This window comes from Pinus tabuliformis, chromosome 7, assembly GCF_031772625.1.
Source record: "Pinus tabuliformis cultivar Carrire ecotype Pingquan chromosome 7, CPIR1, whole genome shotgun sequence".
Taxonomy (NCBI): Eukaryota; Viridiplantae; Streptophyta; class Pinopsida; order Pinales; family Pinaceae; genus Pinus; species Pinus tabuliformis.
In genome coordinates, this window is record NC_142293.1 from 1,950,053,314 (window position 1) to 1,950,060,970 (window position 7,657).

Here is a 7,657-nt window from a genome sequence, read left to right on the forward strand (position 1 = left end):
CATACTTTTTGTGTAACTGAGCCTACATGAAGTCAACAAACTGTCTACAATAATTTTTGATCTCACCATCATACGATGGAGCATCCAACACATGCACTTCTTCCTCATGTGCTTCAATTTCATATTCCTCTTCAGAGAGAGAGGAGAACTGGTTTTCTTGAACTTCCATGGTCTCTTTAGCATGCTCCTCTGGATCATCTTCCAAATACAAAGGAGTATGAATGTGGTCTTGTTGCTCTTTTCTTTTCCTTTACAGGAGCTGCAAATGTGGTATCGTATACTGGGGATTAAAATTTTGATTAGGAGTTGGTTAACTCTATCGACAACTGTTTTTGTTTTCTAATTCCAGTTTTACAAGCTTGTTAGATAATTTTCTTATCAGTTTATTCATCTACTCAAGCTTCTGTTCTTGGGTTTCCTTCCCATGGCTTGAATTTTGGGTTGTGTTATATTATTTCTAGTACTACCCCATGTGCGGGGGGTCACAGGGGGGGCATCTACCCCCCCTGCACAGGGTTCGGGGCAGTGACCTGGGAATTATGTTTGGACCCTATATTAGGTGGGTGGACCTACCTATGGTTTTGTGCTTGGATTTTGCACATGGTTTTTGGCATGATGGTTTTCTGTCTGTTATCACTCAAGAAAAAATTTTCAAAGTTGAAATTGTCTAGGTGATTTCGTAGCGCATAATTCATATTTTGCACTGGCTATGCTACGAAATTGGGGAATTGTTCGAATCCATAGCCAATATTTCACAGCTGTCTCCTATGGATTCTGTGGGAATATCTAACTCAACATGTCACAGCGCTGGATCTTATCATCAATATACAAATAATACTGCTGTGTTCCATTCTCAAGGTTTTTCCTATAATCCCACTACATTGGCCAAAGTTCTGGTATCCAGTGGAAGTCAATATCCTAGCATGCCTATTGTACAGAGTTCTGCTTCCCTCCAGAAATCCGCATCTAGTGAGAATCTCACAGGGGAACATACATCAGGTTACCTAAATTTTCCGTCATCAGATTGCCAAAGAAGGAGCTATACATGGTAGTATCTTTGATGAAAATCCAGAATACATCGACATTTGGCAGGGAAGTGAGCTATTGAACTTTAGGAAGGATTAACTTTAGGAAGGATGGGACTCCCCTGATGAATAGGTTCCGCTTGACTCCAATTCATGGTGATGATGGGATCATCACACACATTATAGGAATTCAGCTGTTCACTGAAGCAAATATTGACTTGGGTCCTATGCCATTTGCCAAATGCATGGGGCAGTAAAACAACACGTGTGTTAGAAACATTCCTAAAATCTTTCTGCAAGCTCATTTCGCAAAGTTTGACCCATGCTTGGGCATCTTGAACAGCTGGTTCCACCACCACCATCATCAATGTTTAGAATGAACAACGAATACGGAAGCAGCTCTTATTCTTGTATGTCATACCCCATGCAATCCTCAACTAATTCAGAGCTCCGAGCCTCTGCCCTGCCATATACATATCCAGAAAGTGGCTCTGAACAATACGATTCAATGGGTCCAAATGAATATTACTATGATCCTTCTTGTTATTACGTCCCTTACTTACCTGAGCATTCTGTTTCATCTTCTCATGTAAATACTTCTGACTACAGTGGTGATTGGTATCATAATCCTCTGCCATCTCATAGTCAACCGTGGTACTTGGGGATTGAAGCTCCGTCAAGCTCATATTACCCGCATGTTACTAGTGAACTCAGTCCTTATTGTTATTTATCTCCATATGTGCAAGATCCAGTATCTTCAACCACTTGTATTACTTCTCAGGAGGATTGGTCCTTGGCTTCAACTTCCCATTCTCCAAATACTGATAACACAAGTAGCCTTTATTGTCCAATTCAGAGTGACAGTTCCAATTTCTATACATGGGGTCAAAGCGAGCACACACAGGAGAAGCCGTTTGAAGACAAGGTCAATACCGCCCTTTCTGAACATGGACATCCAGATTCTGGGCAACAGACAGCAGGCAAATCGACACAAGATATCTCAACTCTCTCTTTTCAAAAAGACTTGGAGTCAAAAGTGTATGGGCCTCCTTCTAGCCAACTGCAACAATCAGTTGAATTAGCGGATCCAAAATCTGGACAAACGACATCTTGTCCAGCTAATTCACAAGCGTATATTTCCACTGCCAATCCAATAAGTCTAGGCATTGATTCTCTCCTAAGTTATCATTCACCAACTTTTATTAATGATTTTCATGAATCAAGAAACCCAACAGTTTTGTCTTCACCGACGTTTATTGAGATACCATCAGCCAATCTACATGAATCAGATTGCAAGACTCAAGTTAATAAATGTATAGACTATCCATCTCTGAATATGGGAACTACAAGCACTAAACACTCAACTGTTGAAGGTTCATGTACAAAATATCCGGAGCCGTCAACTGTATGCAACAACAGTAAAGCAGAGAAAGCATGCCGAGTGTTTGACGAAATGGTTGGAGAATAACCTCATTGCTTTCTTCCGGTTCTATAAATTCTCTTTCGTACCCAGACATATTACGATAATAGCAGAAGCGAAAGGGTATTATTGTGTTATTGTTATTGTCGGTCGAGAGAAAAATGCAGTCGCTCCAACAGAAAGCCGCAGAATGGAGCGGTGTGGCTCCAGAGGATGCATTTACTATAGACGACACTAATTTATATCTGAAGCTTGGGCACCAAACCTTCGTTGATCTCTCTACGAGATTCTACAACAGGGTCTATGCAGATGATCAGCAGTGGTTTCAATCAATCTTTGCCAATTCAAGAAAAGAAGATGCTATCCAAAACCAATATGAGTTTTTTATTCAAAGGATGGGAAGTCCGCCTCTTTATTCTCAACAGAAAGGTCATTCAGCCCTTATAATGCGTGACAAACCATTCCCACAGATGGTTATACATGTATATGCATTGTTGGCATCAAGGATCCCGTGCGTCCTGGTGTCAAAGAAGCTGTTGAACTCTGTAGAAGTGCAGGTATTACAGTGAGGATGGTCACTGGTGACAATATAAACACAGCGAAAGCAATTGCAGCAGAGTATGACATTTTAACAGATGATGGTGTGGCAAATTGAAGAACTTGATTTTCGTGTAAAGAACGAAGAAGAGATGAAGACTCTGATACCAAAAATTCAGGTTATGGCAACATCTTCACCATTGGACAAGCACACCTTGGTGAGACAGTTGTGCACAACTCTGGGAGAAGTTGTTGCTGTGACAGGTGATGGCACAAATAATGCGCCAGCTTTGCATGAAGCTGACATTGGGCTTGCTATGGGCATAGCTGGGACTGAGGAGAAACTAAGGGTGGCTCTTTTGGTGTCAACTGTAGCTCTCCACTTTATCGATGGTGTATCTGCCTCTTCAAGCACCATTGTTTATAATACACCGGAGGATGTTAAAGCAACTGGGTTTGACATTGATGACTGATGAATTAGCATCGATAGTAGAAGGGCATGACATTAAAAAGTTAAAATGGCACAATGGAGTTGATGAAATAGCTGCTAAACTTTCCACCTCAATCACAGATGGTATTATTGCTAATGAAGATACTTTAATGCTAAGAATGAAGGTTTATGGTTTGAACAAATTTGATAAAAAGCCACCTCGAGGATTTTTGGTCTTTGTGTGGGAAGCGTCTCAAATTTCACTCATAATTCTTGCAGTTTGTGCAGTGGTATCTTTAGGTGTTGGAATTAGTACTGAAGGCTGGCCCAGAGGTTCTTTGAGGGATTAGGCATTCTTATCAGCATTTTTATAGTTGTGTTTGTGACAACAGTCAGTGATTACCGGCAATCATTGCAGTTCAGAGATTTAGATAAGAGGAAACAAAAAGAAAATCAGTGGTGCCAAGGTTCACCTATGGTGCTGTATAAGGAGCAGCTTTCTTGTCGTCAAGAATATCAGTGTTGGTTGAGGAGAAGCTGCCCTTGAGGAGCTATTCTGATAACTTGCTACTAGGCGGTTTGTTTATTTCATCCAGCAGCTTTTCTCAGTCGGATGCATTGATTTCTGGCTTGATTATGACTTGTTTTTAACTAAACCAGATCGTCTTTAGTTTGCAGGTTTTGGGTACCATCAAGAAGTAATAAAAACCTCTATCTCAGAAGGCATGTTTGCAAGTAAATCAATATGAACTATGGGTTCAGTTCTGAATGATGTTCTTGTAGCCAGATTCATACAGTGATATTTGGAACAGTGAATGCTGTTATTGGTGTCATTGCAGCTTTTCCTGAGGAGAAATATCAATCTGTTTCTTGAAGAGTTGCAAGCAAATCTTGTCAAATATCAAAAGGAGTTTTGGCAATCAAATGTCTAGGCGGTAAATACCTCAGGAAAAAGACAAGCTGTTTAAACAATTCAGCAGTTTTGTAGCGCGCTACGAAACTGCTGTAGATGGTGTTTTTAAAAGCAAACAAACAGTTTGGTAATATGTGCGGGATTTTTTCCAAAAGGGAACACCTAAAGGATATGTAAAGATCAAATGAAGACATCCTAGCCATTATGATCAAGACAGGTGTGCCTTCAAAAAGGTGAAATGTTTAACTCAGGTTTAAAAAATTTTCGGTTATAAAGCCACTTTATTACCGGTCATAGGGTGTTGAATGAATTGAACACCTGTCCATTAACGAAGCCTCCAACTCATCAGGAAACATGGTGGTGTTCTATTGTTTTTGGGTTATTAAAGAGACTTAAAGTACATGCTGCTGCATATTCGAAGTGATGGGGGACCAGAACTGAAAAGTAAGGGATATTCTCAGCCAACACGGAGCAGATTAAAGCCTTCAGTATCCAAAGCCAACATGGGGCATTAACTGCTCATCTCATGCCATCTCAGCCAAATGAAAAGGAAACCAGGTGTCAAAGCTGCAAGGAGGAATCATTTTACAAAGGAGATAGAGTTAGAGTTATAATTAAATTAGAACTTTTTAGAACTTCAGTTAGTGGTTATTGTATTAAATAGTTTGTTGCAAAGCAAATAGGTGTCATTAGTGGCAGTCATCGAGCTCCCCTCATGCTGGAGGAGGAAGCTCCAAGTAGTTAGAGTTATGTTTCTATATATAGCTGAATCATCTATGTAATGAGGGTTGGATATTTGAGAAAACAGAGTATTGTTTTGGCTTGTGTAAAAACTCAGTTTCAGTAATACAATTTGCTGCTTTTCTTCTCAGGATTCATACAGTGTTTCAATGCTCAAGATATGTGGTTTTGCTTTATCCTTAATGTTTTTACAGTTGTATAAATACACAATCACTCAGAATTCACTTATGCTGCTCTGATTTCCTGTGTGTATTTGTAAACTGAGGTTTTCTATGAGATGTTGTTTTGAGTATTTAAACATCACATGCCCTGACTTCTATGCATGAGCAGTGTTAGAGTTTACTGAAGTATGATTAACTCCATAAGCCCAATGGAAGTCTTTGTAATGTCTGTCTAGCCAGCTTGTTTGTTAAATTCACTTTACAAGAGTTAGCCATCTTATCAATAGTCAAAATCAATAACTTTTTGAGAGAGCCCTCTCAGGCTAAGGAGGCTAAGCCTTAGTCAAAAGATTGGTCTGAAACAATTACTTGAAATCTTCCTGGGTTGCAGCCTTCCAGGGCTTGATTTTGAGATAACACTGTCCATGGAATTTGTAGATCCGGTCAAGGGAACTACGATTATGTTCTAATCTAGGGTTAATGGATTGGGGTTTATGGATGCTTCGACATGTATATATATGTATTGTAACATTGAAAGAAAAATAATGAAAAATCAACCTGGTAGTCTGGCTTTTGGGATCCAAGTGAAAATATCTGTGTATATCTGTTTTATGTTTTATGCTCTCACCATTGTTTATTTTCTATTTTTAGAATTCTTATGCAGGTAATTTCTGTACAGGGTTAAAATCTGAAGAGTTGGATTCCTCCTTTCCTCTTCTCCTATCACCATACTCAGTATTTCCCATCCATTTCCCCATGGAGGTGAAATTTTCTTCAAACTGTGTTGGGCTTCAGAATTGATACATTAGATTTCTAAGATTTTTATGTATATAATATGGTAATTTTTGTGGTATGAACCTTAGAAGCAGGTAATAAGTGTGTCATCATTTTATCATTTAAAAGAGTCGATTTAACTATGAAAAGATGAGTTACGCTTACAATTTGAAGTGTTAAATGATAGGGAATTTCAATAGCAGAGGTTGTTCCCTGGGATAGATGGAAAAGAATGAGTCAAACATAGCTGCTTGGGTTAGTTATAACTTGACTGGGTGAGACCGACGATCTTCATGGAAAGATCAGTTGTGAATGTGATCTTGGCCACCTATTCCAAGGAAATATGGGAGATTTTGAAATTCGAATTAAGCATCCTAAGAATCTTCAGATTCTCAGGATTTGCTGCTTTACTTTTAAAAATAAACTTGATTGTAATGTAAAAGCAAGGAACTAAACCTCGATAAAAGGAGGAGAAATTACTATCATTTTGATCTATGCTATAAGGTTTATAGACATCATTTGTAATATTGTTCCCGATTAATTTAACGGAGGCCTTCATAGTTCAACTTTAACTCCTTGCACTGAATTTTCTCTAAGGCAGTTGAATTCCAATGATCATGGGTCCAATCTTGGAACGAATACTGCTCTTCCTTATGTTATTAAATTTACATTTTAGATTTCATTTCTTGTTTTGCAATTATTCAGTTATTGCTTTCAATCCTTGTTTTGCAATTTTTCTGTCAATTTCTAGATCTAAACATTGGGTATTGAATTGTTTTATCATAGTGATAACTGCTACAATAGTTGAGTGAAGATTATAAGATTAGACTCTTGTTAATCGATTTTCTAAAGGATTATTTTTTCTACAGTTTTCTGTGATTGATAAAGAATTGTTAAGTGCAAGATTTGATATTTCTTTCATTAGAATAATTTCTATTCAAAAGTGTTGTTCCTTTCTTATAGCTACAGTTTCCTAGGAAACAACTTGTGTTTAGCAGAACTATTTCAATGTCGTAGTATAAGATTCAATGCTTTGATCATATTAAAGTAGCTTTGATTGTTTATGTTGGTCCTTTAGGAAATACTAATTTTTCCTTGTATTTTACATGCATTTACCTTTTAGTAGGGCTAGGCCAATTAGATCACATTGCCACTATTCTTTGAACATATCGTGCAAACAACCTTGAAATAACTAAACGAGTAACGGATTGATAATTCTAATGAATGGAAACCAGTTGGTCTTTTTAAGAGAAGTTGAGCAACCCAAGATTTTTGCGTCGTTTCTGGGGAGGTTGTCAAAGAAGTGTTAGTCATATCCCTGTAGGGTTTGGTATTAAAGACGGAACGTAAGAACATGTGCATGCACCAAGTAAAAAGCTTGTGCTAGTGCCTACCATCAACTAATACTTTTAGATTGTTTGGTGTGCATGAATAGGAAAAAACCTAGGTCCACAAATCAAGCGGTTATAGATTCAAAACTTGTTTAAAAAACCATCAAAACTCAAGGTTAGTCTAGCCTTGGAAGAAATACCTTTATAGATGAATTAATTCACCATTTGGAGTCTCAAGCGTTAGTAGGTTCCCGAACAACATCTCAAAAGGGTTCTACTATGTCTCCTCAAGGGACATGATCATCCATTGTAGCACACACTGAGA

At 38.2% G+C, this 7,657-nt stretch overlaps 1 pseudogene; it reads left to right on the plus strand.

The window, feature by feature from the left end:
• The first annotated feature begins 2,606 nt into the window (after positions 1–2,606).
• Positions 2,607–3,014, plus strand: LOC149256274 (group 2 truncated hemoglobin 3-2 pseudogene; annotated as a pseudogene).
• The last annotated feature ends 4,643 nt before the right edge of the window (positions 3,015–7,657 follow it).